This window comes from Chanos chanos, chromosome 6 (assembly GCF_902362185.1).
Source record: "Chanos chanos chromosome 6, fChaCha1.1, whole genome shotgun sequence".
NCBI classification, from domain to species: Eukaryota; Metazoa; Chordata; class Actinopteri; order Gonorynchiformes; family Chanidae; genus Chanos; species Chanos chanos.
The window spans coordinates 43,928,159-43,949,028 of NC_044500.1; the positions used below are offsets into that span (position 1 = coordinate 43,928,159).

Below are 20,870 nucleotides of genomic sequence, written 5' to 3' on the forward strand. Positions count from 1 at the left end.
GGCAAACGCACCATGAGCTGAGGAGAAGCAGAAAAATGACCCCCCCTCTCCCCAATGATGCACTTTACACCACAGATCAATGAGTCTAGCCATTGGCCACAAAAAGCCAGCAATGAGGCGTGAAGTAAAGCAGCATAGCGGACAGACAAGCAGTCATAAATGTGCCCCCTGATTCTATGCATTCTCTATCCAAATCTCTCTCTCTCTCTCTTTCTCTCCCTCTCTCTCCTCCACTTCACATTTCTATCAAAACAAGGCGCATGAACCAACAATGCTCCGCAGTAAAAGAACAACTGTCACCTTCAGCGGAATTCATTAAACCAATGTTAACGTCCACTTGTTCACAACGTAATTTTTATAATTGAAATTTAATTCTCCGACAATATTTGAAAGGGGGGGGGGGGGGTGGGGGTTTAATTGACGCTCCCTGTAATTAATTGCCAGGACAAGGAGAGGCTTCAGCAGAGAAGTTTAAGAAACGAAACTTGACAACGAGATTGAGAGTGAGAGGGACGCGTTGCGGTGCCTGCTGGGAGAGTTTCATCATCGTGGCCGCCCCCCCCGCTGAGAGGCAGAGTCGGTGGGGTGCGTGTGTGTGGGGCGGGGGGGAGCGATAGACTCTTCTTCACAGTCGGAGATTTAATTGCACACAGATTCCATTACCTCTGCACAAATGTCACGTTCGTTTCTGATCAGGGGCAAGGCAGGAGCTGGCAACCACAGGCTGGAACGCTGCCAAAGTACAGTGCAGGATGGATTCCACCAATCAGAGTGGAGCCACTCAAGTGGGACACAAAGACTGAAGAGCGACAGTGATGCGTGCATGTAAGGTGGTACGACACGCAAAGGTGGTACAAACGGGGGTTTCAGGCTCAAAAGAACTCTAAGGCCTTGGCGTAGTTGGCCAGATGCCATTTGCATTTTCTACCAAGGCCCAGTTGGTACTGTACGCTTTCTGAGTAAAATAAATAAATAAATAAATAAGCCCCACAGAGACACAAATGCTACCTCCATTAACAATCTTTTTTATTCTCCTTTTCTGAAGGTATTTCTGTCTTAGGTGGGCTTGTATACTGCACTTAATAAAATATCGCTTTTATCTATAATTCAAAGATCTTCTCAGATCTTTGCGGAAGTGTACTGGGATATATCTAAGTTTCTGTTTGGTCAACTACTTCCTGCCACAGAAAGGTAGAAAACTCCAGAGGAACTGAGTTTGTTTCAGAAAAAAAAAAAAGTGCTTTGACTCGTAACATACCTTTAGTCACTTGCTTTGGTGTGAATGACATTCCATTCTTCCAATGAAAATTCAGCTACGTGCTGTCGAGGGCAGGACCATCAAAGCCTTGGGGGTGATTACTAGACCTGGGCAGGAAAAAAAAAAGTTAGAAAGAGGATGAAAATTATGAAGATCAGTAAATTGCAAACAGGAATTGATACCATTTCTAAAAGGTGGGGGAAGTCCCTCCAAATTGTCTTAACCCACATAAACAGGAATCAGAAATAAATCAGAAGGAAAAAAAAAAATAAACGTGATTAAAAAATCCAACCACAATACTCCATTTGACACACTGATTCCAAGAGATGCCTGCTGACCTAAATACATTTTGACACCTCATGACATTTACTGATAGATTCATTGCAAACACTTCCAATATGAATAATATCTATGCATCAAACAAATCTGCAAAGCCATTACAATACATAGAACAGAAAAAAAAAACTCAAATAGCAAAACGCTACAAACCACAACAGCAAACCAGGCAGAATTCACAGGAACTCTGTCAGATATTAAGAGTGAGTAAAGCGTAGCTAGTGTGAGGTCCACCGGTTGGTCTGCTTTGCATAGCAAAATGGTTAAGGCAAGGGCCAGAATTCAAGCAGAATCCAGAATGCCCTCGTTAAACACACTTTTTATAAGTTTTCTGTGTGTGTAGGTGTGTGTGTGTGTGTGTCTGTGTGTCTGTGTCTGTGTGTGTGTGTGTGTGTTTGTGTGCGTGCGTGTGTGACTGACCAAAGACTGCTCTCCATTCATTAAGGTAGATGAGGAGCCATGTGATGACATTTTAATGAGCTAAATGAGGAGGACACGTCCATTGTTGCTATGACAATCAGTCTCTGTGGTGCAGCGATATCAAGTGGTGATGTTCCGTGAAAAATTTCAAAACACGTCGGTGTGTGTAAACTCGATGACTCAAGTTGGTTACTAATACAGCAAGTGAAGGGAAAGCAAAGGGGAAAAACACATAGTGTCCAGCAGAGACAAAACATATTCAATTCACTGCATTTCAGTGACGCTTCCTCTATTGGGCTAACACAGCGTAGCAGACACTACACTTGGTGTAGAAGGTGGGCGTGAGTATGTGAGTGACAGAGAGTGTGTGTTTTAGAGTGTGTGTGTGTGTGTGTGTCTGGGTGCGTGGGGGGGTTAATGTACGTGAAGTCTTAAGTGCGGTATTCCACACGCGATCAATGTAACACGAGTTACAGCAGTAACTGTGGTTACAGCATCAGCTCCGTGTGCTAAACGGCACCTGGACCAGACAGAACAAACCACAGTCCCGCCAGCCCACCTCCACATAATTCATGTGTATGGAATTCAACTAACTCCATTAGGACAGAACTGTTTCCATAGCCAGACCGCATTCCAACCCTCAACCCCAGCGTCTGAAAACTGTCTGATAAAACCCTGCTGATTAGCCTTGCTGCATGCTTGTCGTTACTCAAAAAATTTGTTGATCCCAACAGACGACTATGCCTTTTGGTATTTATATCGGTAACACCAACCGCTTCAGACGTTCTAGAGTGCTACCCTCCCCCCACCCCACCTCCAAACATTTGTATACAGCCACCAGGACCTTTAGGGGGAAAAATTTTTACACACACACACACACACACACATATATATAGACATATATATATTTGGGTGAAAGTTCTGAGGCACTTCTGCAACATAGATGTAACAGCAACATTTCTGGTCAACATTTTGTTTCTTTTTTTTTTTTTTTTTTTGCATGCCAGGCTGCCGCACACAACACCCTTCAGTCTTTTCCAACATGTGGTTTTAATCCTCCGTATTTTAACACAAATTGCAACTCTTGTCAGTTTCAAAAGAAACCACTTACAAGACGCTTCAGAGTAGTTTGATAATTTCCACTTATTTGTGTGTCAAGTTTGGTGGCACTTTTGAAGGAGTATTTTACTGACCTTGTGTGTGTGTGTGTGTGTGTGTGTGTGTGTGTGTGTGTGTGTGTGTGTGGTGTGTGTGTGTGTGTGCACGTGTCTGTGTGCACGATTGTTTGTGTATGTTTGTCAGCGTCACGCAATGACCTGTTTTCTTTGTCTCACTGAGGTTTACATCCAAAGCATGTTTATCACAATATTACACATTTCAAGAACAGGCAGAAAAGTCAGTCTTTGTTTGTTCTACATAACGTTGCCCGCGTTTGCCTGCTACCTCACGGCGACAAAAAACGCCGGCTTCTCCGTCAACAAACCACTGGCTTCTACGTCGATACCTGACGGTTACCAAGACATTACAACAACAGGCGGGCCAGAAAGAAAAAAGTAACACCTCAGCATTCACTTACAGTACATAATCTTCACTCATATTTATCTTTTAATGCCTAGTACTCATATGACTACTCTACATCCTGTGATTCCACCCAAACAGGACGCTATCTGTGTGTGTGTGTGTGTGTGCGTGCACACACATGGGTGTGTGTGTGTGTGTGTGTTGTCTGTATGCGTGCATATGTGGGTGTGTTTTTAGCCAGACTGGGGAGAAAGCACGACCTGGAACACTGATCCGATGCTACGCAGTTCTATGTCCTGACCCGCGGACTACCGCCTCTCTCCTGTGTCTTGTCTAATAAGATCACCATTCCCAGAACACCCTTGACTAACCCACTGCATCGTGGGACAATTATAAGAGAGTGGTCTCTCAGCAGAGACGCCCACTTGACCCGGCAACGCAGAGCAAAGGAGGAGAGTAAAAGAGAAAGAGAGAGTGAGTGAGTGAGTGAGTGAGTGAGTGAGTGAGAGTGAGAGTGAGAGAGAGAGAGAGAAACAGAGACAGAGAGAGGGACAGAGAGAAAAAGAGAGAGAACCACATGATTTAAACCCCTCCCTAAGACGTGCTGACAAGGTTAAGAGGTCAACACAGACATTAACAGGTCAGTGTGTGGCCCACTTGGGAACAATTACTGGCAGTCACAGCTAAGTGGACACTTGATTGAACACGACGGAGGCAGGACACACTTCCCACAGATAACAATCCCCAGAGCCATTTAGAATAAAAAGCCCTGGTGATACCGGCTTTATGGGCAAAATTCATCTTCCTTTTCCCCTTTTAGAAGAATGCCTCGCCCGTGATAGAGAGCCATTCTCCAGCCACCGTGGGACTCTGCATTAACATTTGCCACCGTTGTGGGTGCAAAGCGGCACAAAGAACGGGAGAAGAAACACAAGGTGAGGGAGAGAAGAGGGAGAGAAACGTAGGACAGAAAAAGTAAGACAGACGGAGAAAGAAAACAGACGGAGTAGCAAAGCCGTTCATTGTGGAGATGATTCTTTTTCCAAATCCTGCTGTGCCCATTACGGAAAGAGCTTCGCCGGTCTTGTTTAGTTTATGGCAAATTACAAGATGTTATCAATCTAATGCACTTTGAAAATCCACAGGATAGAACATTTAAACCAATAAACATTACCACTGTCTTCAACGTGTTTAGGGAGAAAAAAAAAATAAGAAAAAGAAAGATTGAAGAAACATTGAAGATTCCAATTAGCAATGATCTCGATTTCAATACACGCTTGGCAGGAACCCAGCTTTAACAAACAGTTCTTAAACTGAACCTTCTTTTTCCTTTCTTTTAAGAAGTTTAAAACTATCTTAATGAACCAAGGAGACATTTGCGGAGAATACCGATCACCTGAAACATCCGCTCACGGGACAGGAAGACGCAGACCAGAAAACAACAGCCTTAATAAACAACTCGTAACATAGACATCACTCATCATTTACCAAACTTGAGTACAGCTTATCGATTTGCAAGCACGCTCTTCTTATTTGCATAATCTGTGTGTCTGGTGGAGGTATTGTGCTGTGTACTGTTTACTTATTTCTCTCCCGCAGAAAATCATTTCCACATTGTCTTTCCTCTGTAGTGCTGCAGCAAGCCAGCAGCTGCGGGCTGTTAAGGGCTACAGACGACACAGTTCACTTCTCAGAGAGAAGAACTCAAAACCAAGAGAACAGAACAGCTGTAGCTGATGAGAGAGAGTGTAAAAGTGTGGCAGACAGACGGTGAGGCCGGGGGGGGGGGGGGGGGGGGGGGCGCGAAAGAGAGAAAGAGAGAGAGAGAGACAGAGAGAGAGAGAGGCAGAGAGCGACAGAGAGAGACAGAGTGAGAGGGAGAGAAAGAGAGAGAGAGAGAGAGAGAGAGAGAGAGAGAGAGAGAAAGAGAGTGCACTGGCAGACAGAAAAAAAGAGAGACGGAGAGAGAGAGAGAAAGAGAGATTAACGAAAGGATGATTCTGGCCTTGTCTTCCAACCTTTCTAAAAATAGGTTTTTTTCAAAAGGAAGATAGAAAAGGAGGGGGGAGGGAGAAAAAAAAAAAGAAATCATTTATCCCAGAGTCCGTCAGACTATCCTATTTCAGCCGAAGCCTTGTAACAGACGCTCCCCTTTACCACTTAGCAGAGCTAGCAAGTGGCAGAGGGCGCGAGAGGCAAACGTGTTGGCCGCGGGAGGAGAGGGAAAAAAAAAAGCTACGCCAGCTAATGTCTTCCCTTTTTATTTATTCTTTTTTTTTTTTTACCTATCCTACTCTTTCCTCATTAACTGGGCTCCTTTCCAATTCATTTAAAGACCCCTGAGAAACAAGCTTCCCACTGAATTTACAAAAATGACACAACATTAGCAGATTTGCATATGTAAAGCCAGCAAGCAACAGGCTCTCCAGTTCAATTGACCTATTGCTTGTTGTGGCAGCCGAGTTATTCCCGGGAACAGTTTTCTAACCAAGTGGGCGTCATGTGAATACCATCTGGGTACCACTTATTTAAAGCTGGCAGAGGTCCCGTGGCAGCCAGTCTAGCAACGGGGGGAAAAGGGAATAAATTGCATCATTTACTTAACATCCATTTGCCGTTGTGCCCGTTAAAAAGCCATGACTAAATAATTTGGTTATTTCGGGAGCCAGTTACCGCTGTCAGCCAAATTGCGACGTACGTGCAACAAACAGCGAAACTGTCAAAAGGCCGGATAAAGAACGAGAGGAGACGCTAGCCACGCGAAAACACATTTCTGCTCCCGCATTAGCGAACCTCAGATCCATTTAGACCACAGACGTCTCCCAATATGCTACAGACGAGAGCGCCACTCATAAACAGACAATGAATATGGTAATTATAACAGCAAATACTCTTTAATTACGGGTGTCATTCAGGAATGGACTGGCTTGCTAACTGTAGGCGTGAATGTGAATGGCTTGGACAAGAATCAAACCGCAGTATCACTGATGAACTCATTACAGATAGGAAACATATTCACACTGTTTCTGCCAATACGATACTTACGTTGTAAAGCCTTCAATCAGAATGGGGAGGGGCAAAGAGTCAAAACTGTGTTTATATCGAGGAACACCTGTACACATCTGGGCCCAAGCTTCAATGAGAAGAAATAGGCTAAAGTTTGTGCGGAAACTAGCTAGCCAACTTAAAGAAACCACAGCTATTTCAATTCATTTGACATTCTGAGAATTTCCTCAAGTCACTTAGAATTGGTTCACCAATCTGTCCCAACATAGTAACACCAACAGAACAAGCTCAGCTTAAAACACAGAGGATCAATGTGGGTGTTTTAGAAGAAACACTTTCATAAAAAAAAAAAAAAAAGAGAGACAGGGAGCTCTATGCTTCAGTCTGTGATTGTACAGATTCATAACAACATTTTTTCTTTTCCGTTTTTTTTTTTTTGAAATGAAGGTCTTAGATGTACTGACTGAAAGCTCTGAATTATGTAAGACAGTGAAACCTCATCTTTATACAAGGAGAGAGGACTCAACTCTGACTGTACTGTACCGTGTTAATGTGTAGTATACTCGGTCTACCTACTAAAACAATGACTCTTCACTATGGTGCACTTTCTACTGAGGTCTTTAGGTCAAGGTTGAGCTCAGAAGAAGCTCTTAAACATTGGTAAGCATGACACTTATAACACTGTGTTAACCAAATTCTTACCCAAGCATTAATTAAGGATGAGTCACGCAAAAATATGACTAAATTTCCACAAATTCAGTGCCACATTATGGTTTCCCCCAGGTGGGTGAGATGAGAACTCTGCAGTTTAAATGTCAGAGTCAAACTTAGGGGTTTCTATCAGGGAGAGAGAGAGAGAGAGAGAGAGAGAGAGAAAGGGGTACCTACCTGTGAGGAGGGAAGCCCTGCAGGCTACTACGGTGAAGATGAAACACACGTCACAGTCCCTGTTAAGAAGTCTCTGCAAGTGGTATCTGAAAGAAAAAAAAAAAATCCAACTCATCTCATGATATTACCTGGTATACAACATGAAGCTGACATGATCACAGCTTAAGAGGAAATGAAGAACACCCAAAAGGTGTAGATAACCTGTTACACCATCCCAAGGAAAGTGCCTTTGGCAGACACGTAACTGCACTCACATCTTACTTTTTACCAGTTCACCAAGCTGTACTCAAATAAACTTAATACTGCATCATAGCATTTCACAGAGACGCATCTAACTTTCCAGACAGCCTTAAGAGTCTTAAAGTAACTTATGGGTGTCAGAAGAGAGAGGCCCAATCAGGGGACAAAAAAACAAACAAACCATAAACAAGCAAGAAACAACACAGATAAATAAAGTAACCACAAAATTACAAAAAAAAAAAAAAAAAAAGGGAGTCTTGGGGCCCCACCCTGTTTACAAGACAACGGAACGAGTAAACAAGAATCACATGCTTTTGGCTAACACAGACAAATAACAACAATGCTGTTTTTCTTCTGTCTCTGTGGAAATGTACCAAAAGTATTCCACCGATTCTATTATTCCACTGTATTGACGTTAGACGGGGAAAGAGGGGGTGTGCCCAGCCTTGTACCCATCGTCGTAATTAACTTTAATATACACGATCTTACCAATATGCAAATGCGGGAAACGTACGTTTCCCCAGAGCAGTTATGTCACTGCATTTATCGCGAACAACATCTCACAAGTCCAGAGCCCCGCCTTCAGCAGGGTAGGTTTTCTCCTGTTTATTACCACCGGACTGGAAACTCAAGGTGCTGAAGCTACAGCTGCAATACCCTGGGGACTGCTTGGTCAGTGTGGGGCCTTTCCCTAAAATGTCAGGTGTACTGCTGAATGCTTTTTTTAATTTTCACATGATTCCTCTTTTCTCGTCGGCTTCGGTTCTTCAGAGCGAAGAAAAGATAAATGAAAACGGACACCTTCGAGCGTTCACGTTATTCCGAAGATCAACTGGTTGGTCCTTTGAGTGAAGTGTTTTAGCTAATTACACGTCCTTCATTAGAATGCGTCTGATAAACGTACACACGTATCACATAAACAAGAAACAACCAGTCAATTATGACAACCCTATTTCATCAGGGTTCAAAACAGCACGCCAGTCATTTTACGTGTTACATTTTAATATGGTGTATACAAAAAAAAAAAAAAAAGAACCCCCGACATCAAAGTAAAGTTTCATCAGTGTAGTACCCTTTGAATTTATCTTACGATTCACTTGCAAAAACCATCCACTGACAAAATGATTAAAATACACGAGCCCTGATAAGGTAATTAATACACACAAACAGCCAACTCGTTAAGAAGGTTTTAATTGTGGGCATGTTGATATTGAGAGGGTGGAAAAATGTTACTCCCTGAGAGAGTAGTTAAAACGTGTCCTTTTCACACACCCTAGCAGCGAGAAAACATTAGCCTAACTCAAAGACACATAGACAGTGAGACAGAGTGAGTGAGAGAGAGAGAGAGAGAGAGAGAGAGAGAAAGAGAGAGAGAGGGACAGAGAGAGAGAGGGACAGAGAGAGAGAGAGAGAGAGAGAGAGAGGCAGGCAGAGACAGAGAGAGCATTAATAACCAGACAACAAAATATGCATTACTGCTTCTTTCTTTCTCTTTCTCTCTCTCTCTCTCTCTCTCTCTCTCTCTGCCACTCAGACAGTCCTAAGCGCTGGCAGCTCTCATCTCAGCATTCAGATGGCTTATCACGTCTAAAGCCCCAGCACCAAGCGCCAGAGCAATCCCCCACCCCCCCCAATCCTCCATCCTCCCAAAAAAAAAAAACATGATCAAAGTGGAAAAACTTTCCTTTGCTTTCTGATGGTAGTGGAGAAGGACCTGCCATGTTAAATCTCTTGTCAGGGTGGAACTGAGAACCAGGATCATATTCACAGACACAAGTCAAGGGCTTTTTACACCACAAATGTTAATGCAGCACCAAACATGACGGCTGGGTAAAAATGCTAACGGTTTAAGATTAACAACTGACTTAACAGTTTGTGACCAACACAACGGCGGGCAACGCATGTACACACCTTGCAAGAACCAAATGAGCTAATTGTTCTGTTTTTTTGTGCTGCATTTAAATATTGCAAAGTGAATTCAGGAACTTCTCTGCAAAAGCGTTCAACACATCAGAGCGACGCTTTTTAGACGAATCTTAGACCACAACATGAAGCAATTAGAAAATGTACAGTAAATATTTTTGGTTGGATGTCTTCATTATTTCTTGGTGAAGAAATATTCAGTTGATGCCAACCTATTCACAAAAGTTTTGGGGGGGAAAAACACTAAATTTTGGAGCAAATGAGAAAAAAAACAACTGTCGGATGAACTCACGAACCGTTACCAAGGGCTACATACAAGATTTCAGTACTGCAACATGAAAAGTGACGTCACAATGCAACGACGCAAGGTCATAACAGCCTTTGACCCCTGGTATTCACAGAACGTAAACTCACGCGTAACATTTCAGTACAGACAATATACTTACTGCCAAACGTACTTATTGATTTTGCCAGAAATATCCACATTTTGCCAAACTACAGAGGAAACGGGTGCTAAATTACTCAAAGCATCATGGTCAGCGAGAGAATTAAGCTGAATAAAAACCATCAGGGGAAAAAAAAAAGAGAAAACGGTTGAAAACTGAACTAGATCCTCTGCCTGAACAGAAAAAGAGAAACTTCTCTACAAAAAAAAAAAGAAAACAAACCAAAAAAAAAAGACATAGATGTAACAGGATGTACTCAGGAATGCTAATGGAACATGTGACATGGCATCTTCAACTGCGTGTGAAGCTTCCAGAAAGATCTGTGCCATTTTTTCTGCTTTAGAACTTCCCCATGGCAACTGGTGATCCAACCATATGGTGGCTGATGTTGAAGTTCTGGAGGCCAGGATCAGAGAGAAACTGATCCAGTGTCCTGATCTCTGCTCAGCTCTCAGCTGCACAGCTGGCCAAGAGAGAGAAGGGTGACTATCACACCATTTCAACATCTAATCTATCAGCTAATTCAATCAGTCTGGCAATGAGATCCAATGGCAGGACATGGAGCCTGATCTCCTGGCTGTAGTTTTGGACGAAACACATGGTGTATCTCTGGGTTGCTTAGTAACCAGTTTTGTTTTGGGTTTTTTTTTTCTCTCTGAGCATAGAGTGAAATTAGGGACTGTTATGTGTGTTAAAAACTTCACTGGAGCTCATGAAATAAGTACACAAGAGTTATACACAGCTTTTATTCAAATCCTCTATCTCATATTTAGCTATACAACACTGCAAGGTCAAGGGCTGGTGATATAACTTCATAATTTTTTACAAAAAATGTGAAAAAAAAAAGCAGCACATCATCAACTTACTTGAAGAATGACAATCTTTCAGAATAAATGAGTGAATAATTGTTATTGTCAGATCAATTTATGCCAAGGCTGTGGACAATACCACTACTTTAGGTACCCCTGGTGACACTGGGGCATTCACGATCACCTCTGCATTAAAAATGAATGTTAATCATGACGGCTGACAGAAACACGTTCAGAAAAGTACACAGCACAGACAGTGGCAAGTAGAACTGCACTGTAAAACTATAACTACGTGCTACAAAACCCATTGTAAACTGAAAGGTGCATCATCACATAAACCTGCTCAGCCGTTGTACAAGCACAGCTAACTTCTGGCTTTGACAGAGTTGTGTAGCAGAAAAAAGAAGGAATTATAATTTGCTGTCAAACTTATACGTATCCACGGACCAGACTGGTGATTTAATTTTACAAATTTTATCTCACATTAAAAACAAACCAAAAAAAAAAAAAAACCCACAAACAAACAAAAAAACTTTTTGTTTTGTTTTGTTTTGTTTGTTCTTGGAACTCAAGATTTCTGTGTAACTTTTTTTCAGAGTTTTGTTGTAGAAGAATTTGGGTTTGACTTGGAGGATTGTGGGGCATTTACATCCAAGAAATCCTAATTCTGCAGAGAAGTTAGTAAAGAATAAACTAAAACTAGAATAAGGGAGTAAAAAAAAAAATTCTGGAGAGGACAGAGTAATTCTTGCGAGGGAAAAAATAAATGTTTAAGAAATACGTAATTGTGAGCTGAGTAAGCAGCGAGAGTAAATTGAGAAGTAATAAAATACATCTGTAGAAAATAAATAAATCCATAAAGAAAACAATAACTGTTAGAAGAATGTCATGAGAGAGTTAAATCTGGGAGAAAAAAAAAAAACTTTAAAGAATAAACCAATGTGAACACTAAAGTCAATGCAGAGTGAATCTGGATTCTGAATGGGAATATGGAGTTTTCTTCACCTGGAGGTCACAGCCTGCTTCAGCTTCTCATTATGGTAATAATGACTCTAAAGACAAGTGAGAGAAGGGGAGGTGTGCAGATATGCAGTCTCTATAGTTTTCACTATGAGTCGGTGCCGAATTGTGAGATTTCGTTTTTCATACTGTCTCTCGAACACGTAAATGCCACTCTTACTTCTCTATATGAACCAAGACACAACAGTACAGAGTTGACTCCGTCATCATTGGATACACAAATCGTGCGAGAAAAAAAAATGTATTCATTTAATTCGCCATAATTCACATAAATGCCCCCCCCCCCCTTTTCTGTTGTATTCTGTTTGTAAATACAAGAACTCTTTTATTCTCTAAAAAAAAAAAAAGTCTACATAAACTGCAAAAAACATGCAGTTTTAAGTTTACTGCTCCACCACAATAAATATCCATTGTCAGAAAAAGAAAACAAAATATTAATATCTTATCATTCATATCTTAACTCTGTCAGCGTGAAGACATGGAGAACAGTGGTTGTGTTGGTTAAATGGTGTAAACAGTGGTTCGACAGTTCATTTCAGTTAACAAAGACAATTCATAATCTCCACTGTGCCGTTCAAATGAATTTTCAGTTTCTAGAGAGACTCCACCTTCGTGTTTCTGTGTCGGCAGGCCATAAAGTGTGAGATTCTAGTGCTCATATCCGTAATATGGCATAATATACTAATTACATATCGCATAGTCTACAGACAGTACACAAAACCAATGTAAATCCTTTGGCAAAGAACATAAACACAGATCATCATTACTTAGGTGTCCCAAAATTGTGGCTGATTTTGTACTGAATCAGATGTGTTATGAAGAGAGATATACAGGCTATCAGAATAATCTAGAAAATACTAATTAAAAATCGTGAAAGGTAAAATCAATCACCACAATGCACATCTAAACTAATTCTGGAACCAAAAAGAAAAAAAGTAATAATAATAATAATAATAATAATAATAATAATAATAATAATAATAACAACACTCATCTGTTCATTTGTTTGAGGCGGATGACAAGAGAGGGGACAGAGAGCCATAATTAAGAGCTGAGAAAGATAATGGCCATACGGAGCGTCCGCAGTTTCCATGGAAACGGACGGGATGCTAACGTCTTCACCTGAGGCCATGCCCGACCACCCGACCGACGGCGCGCCTCCTTAATCGCGGGGAGCGCAGTGTGGCACTGCCTAACGCAGGGAGACAACAGCTGTCCAAATGAACTACAGGGGCTGGATCAATGTAACCTCTATTTTACATTATCATTCATTACCCTCACACATATACGCACACCCCACCCTGCCCCAAGTTAGCAAATTACTCAAAATGCCCTTCCTTAAGACATTAAGATGCTTCATTTAACTTCAGACTGGTGTACGGCTAAAAACTTCAAAACCTGATGTTTCTGAATGTTAACACCCCCCTCCCCCCACCAAAAAAAATATCGTATATATTTCAATCTAAGGGTCAGTATGGTTAAGAGGACAGAGTGTATTACAAATCTATGGAGAGAAGGATTATGGGAGAACTCTAAAGCAAGGGCTGAGAAGGACCTTTCACCAGAAAGTAACTCTCGAGACTTGAAGAAAATGTATTGATGAATCGAAACCAAACCTACAGTATCAGCAAGACACTTAGAAAAAAAAACCACACACTTTTAATAATGTCTCCATCACCATCTTGCTTGGTTTACATTAACATCGTTCATTCAAATATCTTCATCAATATCTAAAATTACAAAGTGCAATTTCATTACGAAACAGGTATCAATTATGGTACCATTTTACTATAAGTCACAGTGGTGCGATTAGAGAGGTTTCAAATTCACAGGCTTGCTATTACAACCTGTACTTACATAGTAGTTACAATGTAGGAGAACATTAGTATGTAAAATGCAAACTCGCCGGGGAGACCTTGAAATAAAACAGAATCCATACTGAATGTGTGAACACTATATTTCCACGCATGGTCATCCTCACCTTGTTAAAAGGACACATTGACCCAGTTTTGAGTGTGTTCTGTGACAAACGTACCTTTCTAATACTGTATTACTAATGCATGATTCAAAGACCAACAGTGCAGGAGGAGATACATTCAAATTCACACACAAATGATACAGACCTCAGCCAAAGTTAAGCAGAAAGTTACAGGTGCTCCGTTTCTCTATGTAAAAGTGACTGAGTCACAGGTTTCACTGTCTCGGGTTGAAGTGATTCAGTAATGGGACCTAAAATAGCACACCTCAAAAACCAGGGCCTTGCAATTTCTTATGACACACACTAACCATCACACCGACCCGCTGTGTGTGCCCTCAGTCTCCAGTTTCATGTTAAATTCGAACTTAAACATTTTTCACACACGCACACACACACACACACACCCCTCCGTCGCTACGACCACGGTTAAAGAAAGTCAACTCGACGGTGCCAGCTGAAAACAAGGCAGCCCAGGAAAGACATTAAATGCGTTTCTATCCCGGGTTGCCATCATTTAGACAAATCACCGAGACAGCCCTGAAAGATAAAATAAAAAAAAGAAAAAAAGCTAAAGGTGTTTAACACAAGAGATGGAAAGTTGCACAGAAAGTTCATCCCGTTCTTTTAACCAGTGGGTCAAGCTTTTGACGAAGAAGCACTGTTTCTGCATAAGTGAACACACAGCCGAGAGAGGCTGTTCAAACAGTCTACTGCACTTTCTCCCAGGCAGGCACATGACAACAGCCCAGCAGCAGCCCTGTTTGATCTCCACTGTTTTTCTTAATCTGGGTTGTCAAGGTTCGCTTGTTCGAGGCTGTTTACTTTTCTTCTCCCACAAAAAGTGTTTTTTTTTTTTTTTTTTCTCTCTCTCTCTCTCTCTCTCTCTTTCCTTCTTCCCCTCAGACAATGACTAATCCAAAGACCAAGGAAAAGAAAACTCTGCCAATGCTGGATGCTTAAGCTTCAGTGGCCTCTTATTTATTTATTTATTTACTTTTTGTAATGAATTTAAAAAAAAATATATATATATATATATATATGTGTGTGTGTGTGCGCCTACTTTCTGAAGCTCACAGTCAATTGTTGAAAAATATGAGAGAGAGAAAATGGAGATTGTCAATTAATAATAATGATTAAAAAAATCTTCTGACATCAAGCCTCTTCACATATCAGTGACAGAGATGTCTCTTAAAACTATACATTTTGTTACTGTTATTAATATTTTGAATGAGCAAATATTTTTAATGGTGTTTTGTTGATAAGCAACTTTTTTTCTTAAAAACGCGTACATCAGGCCTAACAAGGTGATCTCCGTCTGTGCATTTACATACACTGCAAGTGTGTGAGGTTACGTAAGTATATTTACAATTGTCTTTTCTCGCTAACAATCTCCTATTGTTCCAAACACTTTCAAAATATTTCCAAATACAGCAGGTTTCTCAGAATGTATGGGCTGACCTTCTCTCTCAGTTTTGTAATTTACTGTAGCCCAATGAGAGCAGAAAGCGCCGACCAACTTCTTAATAACCAGCAACTGCATTTCGTGGGTGAAAAAAAAAAAATCTTTTCAGATGATTTCTTACTTCGTATAAACCATAAGACAACAATACAACACTAAAAGTCATTAGCAATTATTTATCCAAATATGCTGTTCTACAAGAGAGACAGACCACGGCATTACTTTGTCGTTACGATTAAATCGATTTTTTTGTAACACCGAGTTTAACGTTAACACAGTTGTTGTTAGCAAATCTTCTAACTGCAGACAAGGACTCATAATGAATATCTTTTGATGTCTAGCATATACATTGCTTGGGCGCAGTAAAAATAAAAGCGAAAGGTAACCTGTTAGCATATTTATTTGACTCTTTGTAGCCTATTTCTAGTAATTTACAGTCATATCTCAAACTATCACAACTAATACTTGCAACATATTAGCAGGAGGTACACACAATGTGTGCAACACACTCCAAGGGATGCGTGTAACCTAACTGTTTCACAGGCTACTGTACAGTCAAGTCGAAAACCAAATGCTCCATAAAGCAACTCAAGCGTTTCAAGTTCATTTCTAAATCAACATTCTTGGGTTGAAAAGACTTTCCAAGACTACCAAAGTAGTTTCAAACATGAAGTATAATATCTATAATCATAACAGCCCCCCGGTTTTCCCATGCGTGTCCTGTTCAGCGAGATTAAAATACGAAAGAGAGAAAGACAATTTCAGTGAGACAATTTCACTTTAGTTGAGCCGACATTATTGTACCTACAACTACCGATGTTTGTGGTTTAGGGAACACGTGGGGAAAAGCCCCATAACTCCTGGTTGTGATCCAGGGAAATCTCGGCACTCAGAACTTCTCTTCACGATTAAACTGCAACGCACGCTTTAAGTTTGCAACTTTCGACACAATCATCCAGTTTACGCATTATTTTCGAGAGACCCGAGTTTCGCCTCATTCATGCACTGTCAAATGAAATAAGCTACACTTCTAGGTTTCAACCGCGAGAATTAAGAGAACAACTCGCTAGCTACGGAGCTAACTTCTAGAAAAGTAGAGTTAGTCGTTGTGTGTTGTTCCTTTATTACTGAGTTTTACGAATAGAAAGAAAAAACTCCACTGCCCTTAAAGCGAGACAACAGACAATCGTTCTTACCGTTAATTTGAGTGTTGATTGTTTATTTGTTTGTTTCACCATTTAGATACAACAATCGGAAACAATGTGATAACAAAGACTAACTCCATGTGTAAGAGCCGAAACAGCAAGCGCGATATCACACAGAAGGACAACAGCATGATCAACTTACCGGAATTCAACAGTGCTTGATAGGTGCAGCAGGCAAAATTCGTGCTTGATATACAACTCTACGCGATCTTGTGTACCAAGAGAGCACGGAATAATCACACTGTAAACAGCAATATTACTCCGCTTTGGGAGCTAACTTTAAGTGTAACCAAGCCCTGTGCTCAATTCAATGGGAAGGACCGTTTCAAGGTTTCACACAACCTTCTCTCTCGTTTGGAGACTGAGCTGCTTCTGATGTTATTACAGTTTAATGCGCCTTGTAAGAAAAAAAAAAGATTCGCGGATTTGGATTGTTTTTATTTTTTGATGTTCCAAGGTCCATGACGTCATATCCACCTGCTGGGTAAACAACATTCAGTGCAGACCCACAGCTTCAAAATTGTTTACACGCAAAGAGTGGCTTTATATGAAACCGTCATGCTTTTTGCATTTTTGAATGCAATGCAAAATGGGATATTTATGTTAGGAGATATTAAACAGATTAAAGAACAGAATGTTAAGTGAAAGTGGCCATGGGCTAGCGGGCTAATTACAACTGAGGCAAAGGGAGCATTCTTTTTCTTTTTTTTTTTTTTCCTCCACTTTGTCCAGTGAAACGTAGCAAGTTCGGGAGGTGAAAGTTCAGGAGAAGGACAAACCCATGTGGAAGGAAGTAGACAGGCAATAGATCCCCGTGGCAGTTTAATTTTCAATCCATTTTCCAACTTTAAAAATGTTCTGATTGATTTTTATGCGCTGCCTGCTCTGTTTCTATAGCTGTGTGCGTCGGAACTGATAAGTTCTTGCAGGGGCAAAAGTGGACAAACTTTCAATATACTAGTCATAAAGTTATGCATGGGGATTTACTCCTAATCCCATTATATCAAATTATGAAACCAAATAGTATTTACTACGATAAATAAATAGATTTCATTGCTTGTAGTTTTCCGTGATCATCCCCTAAATTGAAATGTCTTGTCTCTTGACGTAAACCTAAGCGTGGCGTTAACAGAACACACCTGGTTGATGAAGCATTAGTGACCATAACTAAGAATTTACTCATTTAGTCTTACAGATGACAATGATTATAGGTCGCTCTAGTAGTCCGGCTAACAGTCGTTGAGAGCAACATCAATCTAATCCCACGCAGAAAAAAAAGTCTCATTGTCCTTGATCAAGGTCTTAAATGCACAGTTCGTTTAATGCTGGATGACAGTAAAATTTATCAAAGCTGCATCTGCACGAGTGTACGACTGGTGTGTGTCTCACCACGTTAGAGCGCAGTGGTGATCTCTAATCTGTGGTTTTAGAGCGCCACCCTCTGGGCTTTTATTTTACACATCTATAAAAGTACATAGAATTGGTAACGTTATCGAGTTGCTGCCCCACCTCGATCAACAACCGCTCTGTCAACATTAAAAAGTTTGCACATTTTATAATATTGTATAAGTATTCGAAGATTAAGAGATACACGTCTAGTTAAAACGACAAGAAACTGTTTTACGTCACAGATGGAACGTTCGGTTCCAATGTTCGTTCTTTTTTGTAATAAAGCGTTTATATTCATATAAAGACATTAGCGTGTTTTCAAAAATATAAACATAGCTGTAAGACCTCAGCAAACGCGGTGATTGCTCTCTCGTGTTTTGTTTTATTTATTTATTTTTTTCTTTTTCTTTTTTTGTTGCTATAGGCGTAACATCTGGCGAGGAGGGGCTCTCTGCCCTATATTCTGCTCGTGAAAAAGTTAACGATACAAACTGCTCAGCCTACGGCCATGCTGTGGTTCCATTCATCACTGTACTGCCCTCCGTGTAGGCAAAGCCCACTCCAACGGTTGCCTGCCCCCGCAACTCTGTCGGCAAACAGCAAGATGAGTGTACTGCCAAAGACCAGGGGGGTCTCAGAACAGCAAGGGTCATTTGTTGATCAAATGTACATTCGCAGGGGTGTGTGTTCACTTATTTTACAGTATTAAGTGGTCGTATACAATTTCGTTAGCGCAGACCTGCACCTCCGGTTTGGATTGACTGAAAGCTGAGCCTGGAGAAGATTTAGCATTTTCACATTCTCAAATTCATGGTTGGAATGATAGATTCAGGCACAAAACACCTGCATTGTAATAAGTTTGATAGCTTTCAGGATCGTTTAAAGCCAGTCAAATTAAACAATATTTGAAAAGTCAGCATATCTTAAAATGGCAAACTACAATGTTTAATTTAGAGATATCATGAAACAGATTAGTGGTGCCAACTCTTATGTTATAATCCTCAGAAACCAGTTTAAAGTATCAAACCATTGCAGAAAATCTTATGTATCACAGGTCTCTTCGTACCCAGTCTGTGGCATGCTTACTTTAATTACTTACAAAAATGAAACATGTTCTTTTTTCTATGACATCTTTACACCAAGTAATTACAATAATAATGAAATAATAAAAACCAAAAAACAATATTGAATCTGTTTTGACCTCAGTTAACAATTAGTTTATTTATCCTTCATTGTGTAAATGCATCTAGTAAGCTCTGTGAATTCTACAAGCAATAGTATTTTTCAACATTTTTTTTCTTTTGTTTGTTTGTTTTTTAATCTTCCATTTTCCACTTCCTGTCAATGTGACACTTGATGCCCGGTGGATTACACCCTGACTAGATAGAGCCGTGCTTTAAAACAAATTAATTTAGGATTACCATCCGTTATATAACTCCCTCTTTATACACCACTCATCGTGTTCAAAACAAAGTAATTCGTTTTCTGTTAATTAGGTAATTAAGCAAATGAAAAGGATCTACTGTGGGTTTTCTAAAGGGGATAGATTTCAAACACCGGGGTTTGCCTTGTGTCTGAGGCCACGGTGAGAAATGCGGGAATGACGGTTGACAGTGATGGTGTGTTTAATGAGAGTTAGAGAGAGCCACTTAAGTGTATTTAGATATGACTCAGAGGGGAGGTACCTCACCTGTCTGTTTCCACTCCCTACCGTGGGGGAAAAAGCACAGAGCACAGATGACATTTAACAATAGGTAATTCAGCAGTATTTTGCCATTTTTACAACGACTGTTTTATGGTATCATACTTTCGAGGTTTGTGGCCACACGCACTTCAAAAAAAAAAAGTCACATACATACATGTATACATACACAGACACATATGCTTACAAGCACACACATGCACATCTACGTGCACACACACACACATGCAGACAGAAATACAGGTAGACAAACATACATAAAAACATAAACAGTAACACAAGTGCTTGCTTAGGAGGTATTTGTATATTATTGCAGACCGATGGCTTGGTTTGTAAAAAACAAAACAAAAAAAAACTAAGAATAATGACCACAAGGGGGAGATCAAGAGCACACAACTCACTCTACTCTGGTAAAGTCATAGATTGTCTGAAAGTGCAATGAAAATGAAGTTGAAAGTCTGCTTAAATCTTCAAATTCGTGGCTGATGTGATAGTTACAGCTACATTTACTATTTAGCATGAGAAATTTTAAGTCATTTACCAAAGGAAAAAAAAATGAATATCTTATGCAAACAGCAGCTGTTCTTGGGTTCTTCACATCCTGACATTTGGGGCCAAAAGCACATCTCAACAAAAATGAAAATAAGAAACATGTGCATTTAATCTGAATCCAAAGGCAAAAAGTTCAGATGAACAGTTTAGTTACTTTTGTGGATGAATTACTGCAGCTTTTCATTTCACCGTGTAGATTAAAATTCATGTATATATAAAATTCATATACATAATCATATACATATGTACATGTCAAATTCATTTACAGAGCAGATAGCAGACCACTATTTCATCATTTAACCTACTTTATACGTGGTGCGGTACATACTTTTGCATTATACAATATATTTGCATTACACCCATAAACAGAGTGTTTTTTTGTATTTGGTACAGGGTAAATTTCATGGTCTCACAAAAAAAAGCACGGTAGTTTCTAATTTTAAAAGCTGCGAGAATTTTCCTGTGGTCTTAAGATTTGTCTGACGCCGTGCAGACTATGAGTTAAAATAGAATTTCCTACACCATTTGATGTTCCAGTGACACAGAGTGTTCAGTACCGTAATGACTCCTCATTACTGCGTTACGAATAGCGCGACTTTTGCTCTGACTCCAGTCTTAACGCTGACTCCATGAAACTCAGACTGAAAGCGAGCACATTTGTAATGGAGTTAAGAAGAACTGAGAATATGACAAATATAACAATATGACAGTTTTCATT

At 40.3% G+C, this 20,870-nt stretch overlaps 1 long non-coding RNA gene across 1 annotated transcript; it reads right to left on the reverse strand.

Moving 5' to 3' along the window:
• Nucleotides 1–1,277: 1,277 nt before the first annotated feature.
• LOC115815736 (uncharacterized) lies at nucleotides 1,278–16,698 on the reverse strand. Its single transcript, XR_004025396.1, has 3 exons — nucleotides 16,652–16,698; nucleotides 7,430–7,515; nucleotides 1,278–1,365 (listed from the first exon to the last, which is right to left on the reverse strand). It is a non-coding gene; the product is annotated as an uncharacterized LOC115815736 (long non-coding RNA).
• Between the last annotated feature and the right edge of the window lie 4,172 nt (nucleotides 16,699–20,870).